Source organism: Sus scrofa, chromosome 8, assembly GCF_000003025.6.
Source record: "Sus scrofa isolate TJ Tabasco breed Duroc chromosome 8, Sscrofa11.1, whole genome shotgun sequence".
Taxonomy (NCBI): Eukaryota; Metazoa; Chordata; class Mammalia; order Artiodactyla; family Suidae; genus Sus; species Sus scrofa.
The window spans coordinates 31028125-31048931 of NC_010450.4; the positions used below are offsets into that span (position 1 = coordinate 31028125).

Genomic DNA, 20807 nt, shown 5'->3' on the forward strand with positions numbered 1-20807 from the left:
CACTCTTAAATAACCAAAAAAAATCAAAGAAATCTCAAGGAAAATTAGAAACAAATAAAACGAAAATGCAACATATCATACTCATAGAATTCAGCACTAAAAGGGAAATTTATAGCTGAAAAACACTCTTCATTAAAAAACAAGATCTCAAAAGTCCAACTGTATACCTTAAGAAACTGTACACTTTAACTAGAAAAGGAAAAGTTAACACTTAAGTTATATGGTAACTTAAAATGAAATGTTTAACCTTCCCACATCATTGCTGCCTCTCAAATCTAATTCCTTTTCCACAAGACTGAATTAGGGCTAAAAGATTCCCTAAGATAGACCTTGTGTTCTCAGCAAATACATCACCTTTTCACATTATAAAAGTACTTTCTTAGAAATTCCAAAATAAAAATTATTAAACAAAGAAAAAGAATTTGCAAATAAAATATAAACATCTACAAAATAAACAGAAATTAGAATTGGAAGCCATTTTAGGAATTATCTATTTCATAGCCTGATTTTATAGGTAAGGCAATCTAAGCAAAGAAGCACAGAGAAATGAAGTTTTTAACCCACATAGCAGAGACTAGAACCTATGTCTCCTGAAAGATAATTATAGGGCTCCTTAAAATACATATCCAGGAGTTTCTGTTGTGGTGCAGTGGGTTAAGAGTTCAACTGTAGTGGCTCGGTTTGCTGCAGAAACATGGGTTTGATCCCTAGCCTGGTGCAGTGGTTTAAAGGATATGTGTTGCCTCAGCAGTGATGCAGGCTGCAGCTGCAGCTCAGATTCAATCCCTGCCCTGGGAACTTCCATATACCACAGTGTGGCCATAAATATATATGTAAATCAAATAAAACTAATAATCTTTTTTAAAACCTTTCAGCAGCAACCTGAGTCAGTGCAGTGAGAATGCTAGATCTCCAGCCTGACTGAGCCATCAGGGAACTCCTCTCAAAACATTTTTTTTTTTTTTTTTTTTGGTCTTTTTTGCTATTTCTTGGGCCGCTCCTGCGGCATATGGAGGTTCCCAGGCTAGGGGTCGAATCGGAGCTGTAGCCTCCGGCCTATGCCAGAGCCACAGCAATGCAGGATCCGAGCCGCGTCTGCAACCTACACCACAGCTCATGGCAATGCCAGATCCTTAACCCACTGAGCAAGGGCAGGGACCGAACCCGCAACCTCATGGTTCCTAGTCGGATTCGTTAACCACTGAGCCACGACAGGAACTCCTCAAAATATTTTTTAAGGCAGATTTATTTTCAAGCATTTGAAATATAAAGACACTATCACTGGAATGATGTGTTGGAAGCAACAACTGAATAAGCCTTCAAAATGTAGAGTTCATAGTCTGATACTTAATAGTAATGCTCGAAAAGATATAACATCTCTTCCAATTGTTACGATTTTTTTTTTTGTCTTTTTTTTTTTTTTTTTTTTTTTTTGGCTATTTCTTGGGCCGCTCCCGCAGCATATGGAGGTTCCCAGGCTAGGGGTCTAATCGGAGCTGTAGCCTCCGGCCTACGCCAGAGCCACAGCAATGGGGGATCTGAGCCACGTCTGCAACCTACACCACAGCTCATGGCAACACCAGATCGTTAACCCACTGAGCAAGGGCAGGGACCGAACCCGCAACCTCATGGTTCCTAGTCGGATTCGTTAACCACTCCGCCACGACAGGAACTCCCAATTGTTAAGATTTTGATACAATTTCAGTGATAAAAGCTACAGGAGGCAGAGTTGATTAAAACAACTTATTTATCTAGTTATCTATTTATTTATGGCTGCACCCATATGGAAGTTCCTGGGCCAGGGACTGAACCCATGCCACAGCTGCACCCAAAGCCATAGCAGTGACACTGCTGGATCCTTAACCCTGTGAGCCATAGGGAGAACACCTAAAAAAGTAAAAATAGTTTTCAGAATTCTTAAAAATCCACATAACTTACTCTTTAATATCACGAAGCTGATCAACATCTTGTGATCTTGTAAAATCTGGATCATGGGCTAGCAGGTGAATCATATATGGAACTACATACTCAGGCAACAGTGATAATAATTTCTCTAAAGTGAAAACATTTTATTAACAACAGTAATAACAGCTTTTATAAAATCCATCTCTAATTTTACATTCTAACCATTCAGTTAACATTTTCCCCTCTGTTTGTTCATTCCTTTCTTTCATCTTTTTAGGGCAGCACCAGTAGGATATGGAGGTTCCCAGGCTAGGGGTCAAACTGGAGCTATAGCCGATAGCCTACGCCACAGCCACAGCAACGCCAGATCTGAGCTGTGTCTGTGGCCTACACCACAGCTCACAGCAACGCCAGATCCTTAACCCACTGAGTGAGGCCAGGGATCGAACCTTTGTCCTCATGGATGCTAGTCAGATTTGTTTCTGCTGAGCCGTGATGGGAACTCCCCTCCCTCATTTCTAAATTAGATGCAACGTATTTAGATGATACTGAAATACTTTTTCAATTGTGAAGGCTACTAAAGACAAAGGATAATTTTCAATTACACAAAGGGTAACTTAAGATCTGGGGCAAAGGTAGGAAAATAATTCTTTACTCTCAGACATCAGAGCAATGTGTTCAAATCAATCCACACTGCTGATCCCATAAGAAAAATGTAGTGCCTCCAAATAGTTTTAGGTACTATAAAGAGAACTAAGACACTAGGACTTTAGATTTTAAGTATATTTTAACTACAACAACAGCATTCTATGAAAATCCCAGTGTTATTATAAACTATAATAGAAATACATAAAATGAAACCCTCCACAAATTGATACATTGACAAAATATATTTACACATTGAGAACTTTCAAAGTTACTTACCAGTAGCCATGGGGTTCTGTTTAATGTACTCCCTTCGTATACTGATATTTTTTAGTAAACACTGTCGTGCATGTGCTCTTCTCTCCTTCACAGGATCTTTGGCACACAAGGCAAAGATCGCCATATACTCCAATGGGAGCAGTAACTTTACAAGTGCCTTATGTAGCTTCTGGGCAAATATCTGCCTTACTTGATAGCACTCATCCTACAGCAGCACGAAACCAAAAATACTTAAATAAAAATACTAACGTTTAAAAAACTATTCCAGAAACTCTTAGTTTTTAAAAACTGGCAAACATTTGCTGTGGCAATATGGATCCTTAACCCACTGTGCCACAAAGGAACTTCCCAGTTTAAGCATTTTAAATGTTTTTATTAAAAAACAGTAATGACAAGAAGACGATTATACTGAAAGAGTAAAGAATTTGGGGGCGATAACTGGTTAGAAAGTAATAATAACAGTCCTTTTTGTGTAGCCATCCAAACATATACGGATCTATAATCCACAGCAAGCAAATGAATTTAACTTTGAAGGCCGAGAAAATGACAAAAATAAGATTGTTACTTACATTAATAACCAGCGCACAGAGCTGAAACTGTTCTGGGGTTATAATTTCATGGTAACAAGGTTCCTGAGCAAGCTTCATTATGGCACTACCAGCAGCTAATCGCAAGCGAGACATATCAGATTTACTATAAACAAAAAAGAAATAAACATTTCCTATAATCATTATGATTCATAAAATGCTTTGCTCCCTTATTAACTGGTAAGGTCTTTAGCATAATTTATGTTTAAAATGACATAAAATACTAAAATGGGAGTTACTTTGAATCCTTGAACTCACAGCAGAGAAGAAGGCTCAAAACATTGTGACTCTATGATATTATTTGCCTATCTTCATTTAAAAATTTTTATTTAGTTACTTATTTTAGTGAAGTATAGTTGATTTATAATATTATATTAATTTCAGGCATACAACTTAGAGATTCAAATGTTTTCTACATTCCGTTTATAGTTATTATGTCTTTTTGTTATACACACTGGTTTTCTTGTGTTTTTTTTAAGATTCCATATATACATGATAACATACAGAACTGTCATTCTTTGTCCAACTTATTTCACTAAGCATAACACCCTTCAGGTCCATCCTTGTTCTTGCAAATGGCAAAATTTCATTCTTGTTTTTTATGTCTGCCTTCATTTGCAGTTTCACTGTAGCTTAGATCCTCCACCACAGAGGAGCATCTATCTTACACTCATAATAGCATTAACTACAACACTAGCAAGAACCACTTACATTAGGAACTGTATTCCTCATTTTAAGAGAAATTCACATTCATCATAGATTTTTTTTTTTTTTGTCTTTCAGGGCTGCACCTACAGCACATGGAGGTTCCCAGGCCAGGGGTCTAATTGGAGCCGTTGCTGCTGGCCTATGCCAGAGCCACAGCCAGATCACAGAAATCTTGACATGAAAAACTCAAAAATTAACAATCATCTGTCATTTAAAATCTATTTCTTATGATTAAAAAAAATGCTTCTCTTCTTATGGCTGTACTGGCAGCATATGGAAGTTCCCAAGCTAGCTGCAGCCTATACCTAGCCATGGTGAAACTGGATCTGAGCTGTATTTGTGAGCCACACCGCAGCAGGCAGCAATGCTGGATCCCCAACCCACCTCCTGAACGAGGCCAGGGATTGAACTGCATCCTCCCGGAGATAACAAAGAGTCCTTAAGCTGCTGAGCCAAATGGACAGTAGTTCCCCATTTCCTATGATCTTTAAATTCATATACATATGTACACAGACGAAACAGAAATCAATCTTAAGCCTACACATGTCTGATGAAATGCAGGGACTAGGAACTAGGAGGTTATCTTCACCAGAAAAGGGGAGGCATCAGACAAATATCTAAAAGGAAAGGATATCGAGGTGCTCGCCAGTGTCTCTTAGGTACTAGTCTTTGAGGCAGACTTTCCTTTGTAGCAGGAAGTTTTCTAAGGGAGAACAGGAGGTCCAGGCACTCTCACCCTACCCACACCCAGTCGACTTTTATTACCTAAACGCTAAAATGTGATAATGATGTGGTGAAAAGACAGACATCTTACTTCAACAACTTTGTGGAACATAACATAGCTTTGATATTTTAAACACTTTGGGAAAATGTGAAAAGCTGGCTTGAATTCACAAGGGGTTATTACTTAGCATAGAAGAGGAGAAACATGGCACTTCTGGACAACGTAACTATCAACGTGAGCACTGCTAACAATGAGGGACCCTCAAATGGTATCTGAGGCAAACGATTCAGGAATTATAATTAATGCTACTATCTGAGTACTAAACTCTGTAAGAAGAAGAAACTGAGGCTTCGAAAAGTGATTTATGAAAACTAGTAAATGGAGCACAAAGTTTGAATAAGTTTCTGATTCCAGAGCCCAAGCTAAACCATGAGATGTGTAATAGCTAATTAAGATCTGCCTAATACCTCATGATATGTGTGTTCCACAGTTAACTATTCCTTTATCTTTTGTGATGATAAAAAAAAAAGCTGGAAAGAAATATTTGTGTATATATTTTTGTATGATTCTTTTATAATTTCATAAGTGTAAAAACAAAGAGCCAAAGGCTAACATTTTTAAGGACCTAGACACAAAATGCCAAACTGTCCGCCAAGATTGTACCTATTTATATTCACAGGAATAATGAGGAAACCTATTTCCTGATTCCATGAAACAACGATTGCTTAAAAATTTCCTTTTTGCTGATTTGATAGATAAGAGGTAGTACCATGGAAGTTAAAATTGTTTTTAGTGATGTTAAAACATTTTTTTTTGCCTTTTTTTTTTTTTTTTTCTTTAGGGCCACACTTGTAGCATATGGAAGTTCCCAGGCCAGGGGTTGAATTGAAGCTGCAGCTGCTGACCTACGCCACAGCCACAGCCACAGGACCCAAGTCTCATCTCCAACCTATACCACAGCTCATGGCAACACTGGATCTTTAACCCACTGAGCAGGGCCAGGAACTGAACCTGCATCCTCATGGGTACTAGTCAGGTTGATTACTGCTGAGCCACAACAGAACTCTGTCCAATATTTTTTTAAAGGTAAACTAGTAATATATAATTTTCATCTCTATTGGGGATCCTGCCTATTTATTTGTAAGAGCTATTATTATGCCTTTGCTATATACTGTACATAGTTTTCCCAAATTTAAAACTTCTCCTCATCCCAAATCTTTAATTTGTTCATGCAAAGCTACCCTTGGCTTATTCTTTCTTTCTTTTTTTTGGCTGCACCTGTGGCATTCGAAAGTTCCTGGGCCAGGGATCAAACCTGTGCCACACCAGTGACCATGCCGGATGCTTAACCCACCATGCCACCAGGGAACTCCCTACCCTGGGTTTATTCTATGGTAAAAAATATTTTTTGTTTTCTTCAGTTTATCAAAGCATTCAGCATCTCTTCTGTAAGTACGCATTTCCTATCTCTCCACTAGAATGCATATTCCTTAGAAGGGGTGATTATTGTACCTTTCAAAAGCTTGGCAGTACCTGGTATGAGAGTGCTCAATAAATACTGAAAGCACAAATGAATAGTTAAATCTATCTTCTAACATCAATTTTAAAGTAAGAATGTATCGAAAGTAGAATTTTTCAGTTATTTTTCCTGGACCCAAGTAAATAAAAAATTTGTAAGAAATAAGGATTATGAAAATTTTGGCTTTTATTTTCATCTTAAAAGGAATAGAAAGAATAAATGGTGATTTTGAAGATTTGAAGAGTGAAAATGTATAGAAATAGACTTGAACCTTACAGAGTCTTCTGCAAACCACTAGGAGGCTGCAACTTTTCCTTCTGTGAAACTACACTGAAATGTTTATCTCTTTCATGGCACAAAGTCACTCTACTTGTTCAATTACTAAACTACGTGGTAAGTTCCTTAAAGATAACAACTGAATTTTATCTGTTTTTGCTGCAATGCTTTTTGTAGTTTTTTGCAAATAGCAGTGTTTCAACAAATATTTGTTTAATTGAACCAAATGATGAAGATAACTATAACACTGATATAGTGATAATGACTAAAAATTCACTGGAAAAAGGTCAGTCTGTAGGAATGAAGAAAAATATACCATAATTATTGAGATATAAACCCCAAGTAAGTATATAAAATTTGAACACAAAGCACACAGTGCAATTATAACAGTCATTCATTAAGCAAATGAATTCCTTTACTATGTAAGCTCTACCAACATCTTGAGCTTAAAAAAAAACTGGAGGAAAAATCTCACCTGATTCTCTTTTGCTCTGTCAGGTCACCCTCACTAACCAACATCGCTGATAATAACCGAAGAGTTGAATTGGCAGATTTAGACTGGTTGTTTTTCATACCCAACAGCCACCTTACCAGAAGTTTAATTGCCTGTACCTGTAAAACATTAACATGCGAAAGAAAGCAAGCAACTTAGAATTCCACTTCAAGGGAAGATTAACTTGTTTTAATTAGATTAGTGACATTATTTGCCAGCAGATGTTTTATTAAATAAGTCTATAGAATAATAATAAAAACTACAATTGATTCTGTTCGATATGTACTAGGTACTTTCCCCAGAATTGTACATGCATTACTTTATTTAATCTCCAACAACTCCATGAGGGAGGTATTCTTATTTCCAATAAATAAGGCAACTTAGACATATTACTATGATGGATAACTTGTCCAAGGTCTGGCTCCTGATCTCAGACTTTTTGTATTTGGACACTTGCCTAAGATTTTCTAATCATCTAAAAATATACTGTTTAAAAATACCTATACTGATTATAGTGATTAAAAATAACTATTTAGAAAGACTTTATTTTTTTTTTGTGGTACTGAAAAACTATTTTGAAGAAACCATCCAGTCTGATTTGAGATTTCCTAATTACTTGTGTCATAATTTTCGTGAAGGCTTACACTCAAAACATATACTGTTATATATGTTTAACAATATACACACAAGAACTAGATAAAGGATATAGGTATCACTTGCTATATTTACTGACAACCTGGAAAAAGGAGTTGATAGAATAAATGAGACTATAAAGCTACTCATGCTGAAACAGTTTATCAAGTAAGAGGAAAATGAAGATGTCCTGTTTTAAATTCCAAGACTACCACTTTAAAAATTAACTTTACTGGAGTTCCCGTCGTGGCGCAGTGGTTAACGAATCCGAATAGGAACCATGAGGTTGCAGGTTTGATCCCTGCCCTCACTCAGTGGGTTAAGGATCCGGCGTTGCCGTGAGCTGTGGTGTAGGTCGCAGACACGGCTCGGATCCCATGTTGCTGTGGCTCTGGCGTAGGCTGGCAGCTATGGCTCCGATTAGACCCCTAGCCTGGGAACCTCCATATGCCGCGGGAGCGGCCCAAGAAATGGCAAAAAAGACCAAAAAAAAAAAAAAAAAAAAAATTAACTTTACTGAGGAACAATTATATCTATCAAAAGTTACCAAATTGGGGAGTTCCCATTGTGGCACAGTGGAAGAGAATCTGACTAGTATCCACAAGGACGTGGGTTTGATCCCTGGCCTTGCTCAGTGGGTCGGGGATCCAGCATTGCCTTGGCTGTGGCATAGGCCGGCAGCTACAGATCCAATTGGACCCCTAGTCTGGGAACTTCCATATGCAGTGGGTGTGGCCCTAAAAAGCAAAAAAAAAAAAAAAAAAAAAAAGTTACCATTTTGATGACAGCCATCTGTTTTTGCCAAGTTAATATTAATATGCCTCTAGACGGTGGTAATGAGGCTGGACTTGAGATGCTTCTGAGCAACAATCTCTGCGTCAAATGGCCTCATTTACATTATCTTAGCATGGCAGCAAGGTCTAAGGAACATGCTGACATACAGCAATGTATAAAAATAAAGAGCCTGATTTTAAAATGCTTATTAACTATTAGTTTTTTAAAAGGATACTATAAACTTTCATTATTTCAACATAAAAGTTACCAAGACCTATACAAATTTACCTTTGCTAGTACTTCAGGGGAAACCTCTTCATCTGGAGACCATAATTTTCCATTCTTCTCACCTGTTGACTACAGACAATTGAATAAATTTTACTTTTAGAAAACTATTTAAAATTTTGCTCATTAAGTTTCTTGTGTTGTAAGAAACCCACAGGAAAGTCACCATGTAAGGACTGGGAAAGAAGAACAAAGTTGGAAGGCTCAAACTTCCTGATTTTGAAACTTAATTACAAATCTACAGTAATCTAGACAGTGTGGCTGATACCTGATATAAGTATAGACATACAGACCAATGGAATGAAACAGAAAACCCAGAAAACCATCACAAATATGATCAATTGATTTTTTTTTTTTTTAACAAGAGTGCTAAGACCAATTATTGGGAAATGAACAGTCTCCTCAACAAATGGTACTGGGAAAAAATGGATATAGCCACAAGCAAAGCAAAGTAAAGATGTCATTTGGAAATTTAAGAAAATAATTAAGGAGGGAAAATACACAATAATTTAAAAGTAAAAGAGAATTACACAAACAGAAATGTTTCTGTGGCAAATAAAGATGTAAAACAGTCTTAATCTCGTGATTCTAAATTTAATTAAATGAGAAACTTACCCTGTCATTCATTAGGAGATCTTTCACAATAAAATTTGCTACTACAGATTTCATTGGGGAAGCAAATTGATCCGGTGCTAACATAGAAATGTGGCCCAATGAAACTAATGGAGTTATAAGTTGTTCTGGTACATCAGCATTCAGACTCCTACTAAGTGGCTATAAAAATAAAACAGTCAAAATTACCACTTTGTTTTACCACTTTGTTTTATAAACAAAACATCTAGACATTCTAAAGAAACAGCAAATGTTCCTGAGTCTTCCTGAATTTACCATGCCCAAACAAATCTGCTCTAATGAGATGATCAAAAAGTAACTTCAGACAGGATGTGTCCTGATGTCTGCAATTTTGAAACGCATCCAAAGAAAAGAAGAGCTGTTAATGGATGGGTGGATAAAGGGAATAAAAGGGAAATGAATAGATATGTAATAAAGCATGTATATAGTAAAATGTTATGGGAAGAACCTAGGTAGGGAATATAGTTGTAAAAATTATTCCAACTTTTTTGCATGTCTGAAAATTTTCATAATAATAAACGTTGGCAAAAATTTCAAATAAGGAGTTCCCACTGTGGTGTAGTGGGTTAAGAATCTGACTGCATCAGCTTGGGTTGCTGCAGAGGTGTGGGTTCAATCGGGAGCCTGACACAGTGGGTTAAAGGATCTGATGTTGCAGCAACTGTGGTGTAGGTTGCAGCTGGAACTGGGATTCAATCCCTGGCCTGGGAATTTACATATGCCACAGGTGTGGCCGTTAAAAAAAAAAAAAAAAAAATAGGAGTTCCCGTTGTGGCTCAGTGGCTAAAGAATCTGACTAGGAACCATGAAGTTGCAGGTTCGATCCCTGCCCTTGCTCAGTGGGTTAAGGATCCGGCGTTGCCGTGAGCTGTGGTGTAGGTTGCAGATGCGGCTCAGATACCATGCTGCTGTGGCTCTGGCATAGGCTGGTGGCTACAGCTCTGATTAGACTCCTAGCCTGGGAACCTCCATATGCAGAGGGAGTGGCCCTAGTAAAGGCAAAAAAGAAGAAAGAAAAAAAAAAGACAAAAAATAAAAAGGTACAAATGAGCCTATCCACAAAACAGAAAGAGACTCACAGAGAGAACAGATTTGTGGTTGCCGAGGGAGAGGTGGGGGAAGGAAATAGGATAGACTGGGAGTTTGGATAAACAACAAGGTCCTGTTGTATAGCACAGGGACCAATATAAAAAAAAAAGTAACAGAGTTCCCGTTGTGGGTCAGTGGTTAATGAATCCAACTAGCAACCATGAGATTGAGGGTTCAATCCCTGGCCTTGCTCACAGTGGGTTAAGGATCCGGCATTGCCGTGAGCTGTGGTGTAGGTTGCAGACACGGCTTAGATCCCGAGTTGCTGTTCCTCTGGCGTAGGCCGGCAGCTACAGTGGCTACAGCTCCGATTAGACCCCTAGCCCAGGAACCTCCATATGCTGCAGAAGCGGCCCAAGAAATGGCAAAAAGACCAAAAAAAAAAAAAAGTAACTCGCCATATTAGACATTTGATTCTTATTTTACCTACTGAAATTTAGTAAGATTAAAAATGCAGGAAAAAAGATAAGGGGAAAAAACCCACATAAAAGGTAGATATAAACAAGTAAAATGTAACACACACACACACACACAAAAACATCCTTCAGCATGTAGTATTTGAACATACAATCTAATCTAAAGGCTGGGAATATCTAAAGTGCTGATTAAAACAGAGTCCCTAGCCCCATGGAATTTATGTTCTAGAGTGGGACTAACCAAAAAAAAAAAAAAAAAAACCTACTTTCTATCTTCATCAAACCCCAGAACGTAAAAATAAAAATCAACAAAAGCACATCTTATGTATTATATATACCTCAAAAATCTGTGCAAGTTGGACTTCTTTATTTGTGAATATGGCATGTATACAGTGCACAGCCTGTTTTGCTTGGTGTGGAGTACCTCTCTTTGCTTTCTGATGTAAAATAGGAATTAAGGTCCTGCAAAAAATAATCATAGTTAGAAAAAAAAAAAAAAAAAAAAAAAGCCCATAAATGACAAGTAGTTCTTTTGGTTGTCTTCTACTTCATCTCCAGTGACTATTGGATGTATGCTAGCAGAAAGCCTTTCCTCTAAATCACCTGATTTATAGAAAGATTTAAAGCTCCTTTTCTATCTGCAAGTGTAATCCAAGAAATACAATGCCTCAAAAAAAAAGATACTCCAGAAAATAATTTTCATTTTATTTTTTTAAATTTTCATTTTAAAGCCACTCCATGAATATTGAGAAATAAACAAGAAATCCTTAATGTAAAATCTAAAATTGCCCCATGCCATATTTTTACATTTACCTTCTAGGAAAATATTCCTAAATTCCTCACCTTCCTTTCAGAATCCCCATCAGTTATTTTAAAGCAATCATGGAGAACAGAGAAACAAAAGGCCAAGTTTTATTAAAAACAAAAATGAGCATACCAGTGACAGTGTATACATGGATACAGATACCTACATAGGTAGAGAAGTAACAAAAACGTCTAATAACTATTGAGTACTTGGGCCAAGCACAGTTCTAAGTGATTTTTTTTAACATGGATAAATTAAATTAACCCCCATGATCACCCAAAGATGACTATTATTATAGTCATTACACAGTTGACACAATGAAATCACAAACATAATATTTCTCTAAGCTTCTCAAGGGGACAGAGCTAGGAAATGGTGGAGTTGGGATTTGATGAGAAACGTTTCTGGTCTAAATCCATGCATTAAACCACCAAACTGACATTGAAGATTAAAGTAAAACAATCTTTTTATAGGGGAATGTGGAAATACACATCTTCCTAATTTGTCTTTTTTGTCTCTAATGTAGTAGTACCTTTATATCCTGCCACAAGGGAACTCCTCGGACTATCACTCTTAATGGCTATAGCCTCCCATTATTATAAAAGGACACTTTGTTTTCACTGCATTTGATATCAGTGACTTTATAATGTATAAAACAGTATTATTGCCTTAAATGTATGACAAGTATCTTTCATTTACTTTTTGTTTGTCCTCATTTATTTTCTTCTAATTTAATCTAGAGGGAGAAATAAAAGCACCATGGACAAGAACCAAGCAACTAGTAAATATTTTATAAAGCACACTACCTGATTAGGGTGATATATTAATAATTCTAAATTAGAATATTAAATTAGAATATTATTAATAATTCTAGATTTCTGTGGTAACTTTTCATTATTAATATTAATATCATAAAATAATTTTGTTGAAGCAAAGTTTCAGTTTGATTTTCTGCCCATAATAGGGGAGGTGTGTGAAGCAGAGAAAAGATGAAACAAAAGATACTACAGAAAAGTAAATTAAATACATGCTGTCTTTCCTCTCTCATATCTTCCTAAAAGAAACGGTGATCCTATGACTCCCACACTTGGAAAACTTTTGTGTTTACCATGAGAAAAAACATACTCACGATCGTATCTGGGGCAGGTCTGTTTCTATTTTGTGGCCTGTATTTCTAAAAATTTGTATAGCAGCTTCTGCTACCTTGTCATCTTCCATTCTGAGGCACTGTAACAGGGACTCATACGTCTCTGCAGAGTGGAACGAGGTAGGATGTGTGAAAGACAGAACCTGGAGGAATAGATATAACTTTAGAGTAGAGACAGTGGTTTTAATCCATTAAAAGAAGAGAATTATTTCCTACTACAAATAAAATTTTAGAAAGTTCCCATGTGGGAGTTCCCGTTGTGGCACAGTAGAGACGAATCTGACTGGTATCCATGAAGATGTGGGTTTGATCCCTGGCCTCACTCATGAGTTGGGGATCTGGCGTCACCATGAAGCTATGGTGTAGGTTGCAGACATGGCTTGGATCCCATGTTACTGTGGCTGAGGTGTAGGCCGGCAGCTGTAGCTCCAATTCAACCCCTAGCCTGAGAACTTCCATAGGCTGCAGGTATGGCCCTAAAATGCAAAAGCAAAAAAAGTTCCTATATGGCACAGTGGGTTAAGGATCTGGCATGGCTGCAGCTATGGAGAGGCTGCAAGTGTGGCGTGGGTTTGATCCTGGCCTGGGAACTTCCATATGCTGTAAGCATGACCAAAAAAAAAAAAAAAAAAAATTTTTTTTTTTTTTTAATTAGAGGCTGCATATGCTAGCAGCACAGAATAAAGATTATAGCTCACAGTCTCCCTTGCAGTTAGTTGTGGCTAATGAGACATTAATGGAAATACTGTGTAGTAATTCCTGATATACAGCCCTTGCCTGTTTTCTTTACCTCTTGGTCTATTCTGATACTGGGAATGCAGAAAACGCAGGTCTTTTTTCATGGAGTGTGATACTGTGATATGAAAAAGTTGCTAACACTGAGCTTTATTTCACTGGAAAAAAGATATTTTATAAGGAAATATTTTAAGAGAAATTCATCACAAAAAGATCACTCGTCATAACTATAAACAAAGAAGCCTTTGGAAGTTCCACGGAGTTCCTGTGTGGTGCAGTGGGTTAAGAATCCAGTGCTGCTGTAACTGTGGCACAGGCTGCAACTGTGGCTCAGTTCAATCCCTGGTTTGGGAACTTTCATAAGCTGCAGTGCAGCCAAAAAAAAAAAAAAAAAAGCCATTATTGGGAACTTTTATTCATGATTACAAACATATAAATTAGTTATTCTCCTTATTTATTATGATGTAAGTTTCAGGTTATCCTTAAGGAATTTATAGCAAGTTATACATGTCTACAAAGTTTACCTTCCATGGAAAAGAAACAATTTGGTCAGCATAACATAGCAAATAGCACTAAGGCAGAGAAAGGAAAAGGGAGAACAGAGCATATAGTAGCCCTAATTAACTTATTCAATAAGCATTTATTTAACAGGTTATAAAGTGGAGAGACTTTCTTTTGGTAATGTTTACAGTGATAATGTTTAGTTATGAGGTTTTACTTATTCATAGAAAAATGGAAATTTAAATTTGAAAAGCTGAATCAAATGACATATTTAAAATGTATGCCTTAGGAAGGATGTTCCCTCGTGGGGCAGAAGGTTAAGGACCCTGTGCTGCTACAACTGTGGCCCAGATTTCATCCCTGGCTCAGGAACCTTCACATGCTGTGGGTGCAGCCAAAGGGGGGGGGAAGTTTGCTTTAAAGACAATTTTACTCTTAAAACTATTTATAACCTCATTACTAAAAATATAATCAAAATCTTTCTCATGAAGCATCAAATCAATTCTTTCCATGAAACGATATGTAATAAGATCATTCCAATACAATCCCATTACTTTCTTTTCTAGTGTTGTACTGATTTGTCACTTCTCCTTTAGTTCATATGTTGAAATGGTCTAAATGTCTCTTTGCCTTTAATTTCTTCTTCTCTTCATCTAATGAAAGCTGTCAAGTGCTATATCATAAAAAAACCATATTAGGAGTTTCCTAGTGGCTCAGTGGGTTAAGGGTCTGGCATTGTCACTGCTGTGCCTCAGGTCATTACCGTGGTGCAGGTTCAATCCCTGGCCTAGGAAGTCCTGCATGAAGGAGCCCGCTCCCCAAACCCAAGTTACCTTTCTACCCCAATGGCACTCCACAATCTGGAACCAAGTCTGTGTTCCATTATTCCCCAAAGCATTACTTAAAACAGGCCAAGAACTATTTTGTTTGATGAGGATGTGTCCCCCCCCCCCGCGACTAAATCACATATCTTATTAATTGTTAAATACTTTGAATTCTTTGGCATCTATTAGGATTACTACCAATTGTTTAAGGAATCCCTAATGCTGTTTTGAAGTAATTCCTGTGAGCAGTCCTACTACCCCAGATGCAGATTCTACGAAAGATAAGAGTAGGTCATTTACTGCTATAAGCACAGCAGGCATGAAAATGATGAATGAAATAGCAAAACCAAAATACATTATTTTATAATGCAAAATAATTATATTATTATGATGTTGTGAACATGTTATTTTTATAAAATATGATTTATATGACAAACTTTAATCTTTTGATTAGTTTCCAATGAAATAAAACCTGATTCTTGCATATCTTTAAGGGGATTCAATTATGAATGCAGAAAGACAAACTATTTCAAAAATACCTTAAGAAGTTCAAGTCCTGAACGAATAGCTGTATCTGGACTTACACCCTCCTCTTCATCATCTGCTGTCCCCTCTATTGATTTATTCATCAGTTTTACCAGTGCACTATTAAAATAAGAAAATTTAAATTAGTAATCTTACTTGATTAGTAACTATATATAATTACATTGTGGCAGACATAAAATCTAAACATCAAATATTTTCTGGGGGAAAAAATTATTTTGTGACTTTTAAAATTTCCCTTTCTACATGACAGCTGAACTTAAAGTCTACTGAAAAACAATAAAACTAAAATTAAATGACACACACTTAGAAATATATTTTTATAACTATAAGCAATGTAATATTTATTCCTATACAGAGAGATCATTTGCAATTTTAAGAAAAACAGTAAGGGAGTTCCTGTCATGGCTCAGCTGTAATGAACTCAACTAGTATCCTTGAGGACATGGGTTTGATCCCTGGCCCTGCTCAATGGGCTAAGGATTCCATGTTGCTGAGAGCTGTGGTGTAGGTTGCAGAAATGGCTCAGATCCTCTGTTGCTGTGGCTGTGCTGTAGGCCAGCAGCTGCAGCTCTTATTCCATCTCTAGCCTGGGAACTTCCATATGCCGAAGGTGTGGCTCTAAAAAGACAAAAAAGAAAAAAAGAAAAAGAAAGAAGGAAAGAAAAAAAAGACAAACAGTAAGATGCTAGTTGCTAAACAGACAAATGAAAACTAAAACATGGAGTTCTCGTCGTGGCGCAGTGGTTAACGAATCCGACTAGGAACCATGAGGTTGCAGGTTTGATCCCTGGACTTGCTCAGTGGGTTAAGGATCCAGCACTGCCGTGAGCTGTGGTGTAGGTCGCAGACTCAGCTTGGATCCAAGTTGCTGTGGCTCTGGCGTAGGCCAGCGGCCCAGGGGTCTGATTAGACCCCTAGCCTGGGAACCTCCATATGCTGCAGGTGCGGCCCTAGAAAAGATAAAAAAACAAAAACAAACGAAAAAACAAAAAGCAAACAGTAAACATATAAGGACAAAGACATTAATCACTTGTATTTATTGAATTAGTAATTCCACTCCCAGAGATTTATAGCAAAGAAATTTATAGCAATTCATGAGATACACCATGCTATATTCATAAACATATTCATCAATCAAAAACTATTTAGCAGGAACTATATCCAATCCCTTGTGATAGAATATGATGAAAGATAATATGAGAAAAAGTGTGTGTATATACATATATTTATGTATGACTGGGTCACTGTGCTATACAGCAGAAATTCAAAGAACAATGTAAATCAACTGTAAAAAAGCAAAGAAACAAAAAACCAAAAAGCTATTTAGGAGTTCCCACTGTGGCTCAGCAGTTTAAAAACCTGACATAGTATCCGTAAGGATGCAGGTTTGACCCCTGGCCTGCCTGATTGAGTTAAGGATCCAGTGTTGCTGGAAGCTGTGGCATAGGTCATAAATTTGGCTTGGATCCAGGGTTGCTGTGGCTTTGGTGTTGGGTGGCAGCTGCAGCTCTGATTCAATCCCTAGTCGCCCAGGAACTTCCATATGCTGCAGGTGCAGCCTTAAAAACAAAGAAACAGACAACCCTCCCCAAACATCACCATTATGAGCTGAACAGTGTACCCCCAAATTCATGCTGAATTCCTAACCTCTAGTACAATTCAGAATGTGGTTATATTTGGAAATGGGGCCTTTAAAGAGATAGTGAAGGTAAAGTGAGGTCAAATGGGTAGGCCATAATCCTAAATGACTGCTGTCCTCACGTGAAGAGAGCAAAGAGGAGACTATCTCCAGGCACTGACAAGCTTGAGAAGAAATCAGACTTGCTGATGCCTTAATCTTGGACCGCTAGCCTTCAGGATGTGAGAAAATGAATTTCTGTTAAGTCACACAGTCTGTGATACTTTGTTATGGCAACCCTAGCAAACTAATACAACTGGCATTTTAATACAACAAAAGTAGTGACTCGTATAAGATAAAATAACTAATAGCCAGAACCAAGTCTCCTGATCTAAGGGAAAGAGAATCAATAAATGCCATTTAGGGAGCTCCCGCTGTGGGGGCAGTAGGATTGGCAGCATCTTGGGAGTGCTGGGACGTGGATTTGATCCTCAGCACGGCACAGTGAAAGGATCCAGCATTGCCGCAGCTGCAGCATGGGTCTTGACTGTGGATTGGATCTGATCCCAGGCCAGGAACTCCATATACCATGGGGTAGCCAAAACAGGGGAAAAAAATTGCTATTTAGTAACCAACTCAAAAAGAAAAATGTATAGCTTAATCTACTAGAAAAATGGTACAAGGGAAAAGTATCCACAGAAATTTACAACAGCAAATGACTGGAAACTGAAAAGTATGAAATTTTGGGAACTGCTAATTAAAAAAAAAAAAAGTTGTTAACATCTATTGTGCTCGTCTGCTCACTTTCTATTTTTATTTTATTTTACATTTTTATGGCTGCACCCACAGCATACGGAAGTTCTGGGGCCAGGGACTGAATCTGAGGTGCGGCTGCAGCAACACTGCATCCTTTAACCCACTGCACCCATCCAGGGACTGAACTTGCACCTCCTTGGCGACCTGAGTCGATGCACTTGGATTCTTAATCCAACGTGCCACAGCAGGAACTCCTACTTTTTATATATTACCACTAATTCTCATAATCATCCAACAAGGAGATGTTATACCGATATTAAAGTTAAAAATTAATTAAAAACTCAGATAAATTAGGGGACTTTTTTTCAAAGCCCAAAAAGCTGGTAATAAATAAATGTTTTGAAAACAGATTAGTCTTAATGGCATTCTTGTGCTCCTTTCAAAACACTATTCTATTTTTCACATATCTCAGGTGAGCAGTGATATTATACACAGTATCCCAATGTATTAGTATGATACACACTAATGAATATTATGTGGCTTATTAAAATGGTGAGAAAACTCAAAGGCTGATCATGGCCTACAGGTTTAAAGTTTTCTTCCTTCTCTGTTCTTTTGTTCCAGGATTTCTGTTCTTTTTCTCTCTTTTTAGCTTTTTAGGGCCACAACTGCGGCATATGGAAGTTCCCAGGTTAGGGGTTGAATCAGAACTGCAGCTGCTAGCCTACACCACGGCTCACAGCAATGCCGGATCCTTAACCTGCTGAGTGAGGTTAAGGGTGGAACCTGCATCCTCATGGATAACAGTCTCGGTTCATAATCTGCTGAGCCACAACAAGAACTCTAGTTCTAGGATTTCTTTTTTTCTTTATTTTTAAAAAACTTTTCTCTTAGGTGTATAACATGCCTATATTATTTATTTTTTGCTTTTTAGGGCCACACCTGTGGCATATGGAATTTCCCTGGCTAGGAGTCAAATCAAAGCTATAGCTGCTGGTCTACACCACAGCAATGCCAGATCCCAGCAACGTATTAGACCTACACCACAGCTCACAGCAATGCCAGATCCTTTTAACCCACTGAAAGAGGCCAAGGATTGAACCCGCATCCTCATGGATACTAGTCAGGCTTGTTTCTACTAAGCCACAATGGGAACTTCCTAAAATTTCTTTAATGAGCATATTTAGACTAAAAATAAATATAAGAAGTCTTAGAAACATACAAGATAGGGAAGCAAACCAAAGACCAGAAATGACCAGTTCCTTCTTTCAACTTGAATGATGTATGCTTCTGCCATTAAAAAGGTATACAGGGAAATCTTTTAGATCTCCTGAGGTGCCCAGAATTTAAACTTACAACAATGCAGTTTCAAATTACATTCTATTTTTGAATGAATATATTTCTTTGCTTACCTTATGGCTTCTGAATCAATGTGCACAGGTGCAATTCTTTCCAACAGAAATTTGACCATCTCTAGAAAAGGATTTGTTGGCTGCTTAGGATTTGCAAGCTTCCGGGCTATTTCTCTCTATAGGAAGGAAAGAGTTTTACCATAAGAATGATCCTTTTTCATGTTTTTCAAAATAAAAGTGATCATAGGCATCAAAGGCATTTAAAAATACAAAACCACCAGGAGTTCTCTTCTGGTGCAGTGGGGTTAAGGATCTGGTGCTGTCACTGTGGTGGCTTGGGTTGTAGTTTGATCCCTGGCCTGGGATCTGCAGCATGCCTGAGTGTGTCAAAAACAAACAAACAAACAAACAAACAAAAAAACCAAAAAGAATTCCTGCTGTTGTGCAGTAGGTTAAGAATCTGACTGAAGAAGCTCAAGCCTGCAGAGTCATGGGTTTGATCTCTTGCCTGCTGCAGTAGATTAAGGAGTTCGATCCCTGGCCTCACTCAGTGGGTTAAGGATCCTGTATTGCCGTGAGCTGTGGTGTCAGTTGCAGACTCGGCTTGGATCCCATGTTGCTGTGGCTGTGGCTTAGGCCACCTGCTACAGCTCCAATTAGACCCCTAGCCTGGGAACCTCCATATGTCATGGGAGTGGCCCTAGAAAAGGTGAAAAGGCAAAAAGACAAAAAGCCCCCAAAAAACCACTTAAATATGGAGTTTCTACTGTGGCACAATGGGATAAGGGGCATGGATTTGATCCCCAGTCCAGTGCAGTAAGTTAAGGATCTGGTGCTGCTGCAGCTGTGACACAGGTTGCAACTCTGGCTTGCATTCATTCTATCCCTGGCCTGAACACTCCTATGCCAGGGGGTGGCCAAAAAAAGAAAAAGAAAAAAAATCTAAACTTAAATACTGTACCACGTTTTGAAATCAGACTTATTTTGTGCAGGTCTCCCACAGAAGGGATCCCCCCACCCCCACACACTTTGCATAAAATTTTGTTGCTTTAATATAAGATAAATTTAGTGATTGTCTAATGACAAACATGTCAATGGAAAATTGCTAGGCAAACTATACAGTCAGTACTAAAAAAGGGAAAAACTAGGTATTAGGAGAGACTTATGGTATTGCATATAAGCACAGAAAAAAATAAAAAAGGAAATACTAACAGGAAAAATAATGTCCCATTTAAATACCGTAACAGCACGATATAAAATATACACCAGTGTATATAAACAACATTAGTTTTTAAAACCTGACCTTTTTGTATTCCTATACAGAAATCTTACATTTAAGTAATCCTTCATAACCATATTTTATATGTGTAATTTTTTTTGCCTTTTTGTCCTATTTTTAGGGCCGCACCATGGCATATGGAGGTTCCCAGGCTAGGAGTCTAATCGGAGCTGTAGCCACCAGCCTAAACCAACTTGGGATCTGAGACGTGTCTGCGACCTACACCACAGCTGATGGCAACACCAGATCCTTAACCCACTGAGCAAGGCCAGGGATTG

The 20807-nt window shown here is 37.8% G+C and overlaps 1 long non-coding RNA gene across 11 annotated transcripts in view; it reads right to left on the reverse strand.

The window, feature by feature from the left end:
* PDS5A overlaps positions 1–20807 on the reverse strand; it is a 145966-nt gene that overhangs the window by 39759 nt on the left and 85400 nt on the right. For all 11 annotated transcript variants that reach the window (XR_002346613.1, XR_002346606.1, XR_002346612.1 and 8 more), the window contains 10 exons: positions 19311–19426; positions 15518–15623; positions 12901–13061; positions 11305–11428; positions 9444–9602; positions 8832–8900; positions 7119–7255; positions 3399–3522; positions 2830–3034; positions 1939–2053 (listed from right to left, as the gene is read on the reverse strand). This is a non-coding gene — a long non-coding RNA (PDS5 cohesin associated factor A). The remainder of the gene's footprint in view (positions 1–1938; positions 2054–2829; positions 3035–3398; positions 3523–7118; positions 7256–8831; positions 8901–9443; positions 9603–11304; positions 11429–12900; positions 13062–15517; positions 15624–19310; positions 19427–20807) is intronic.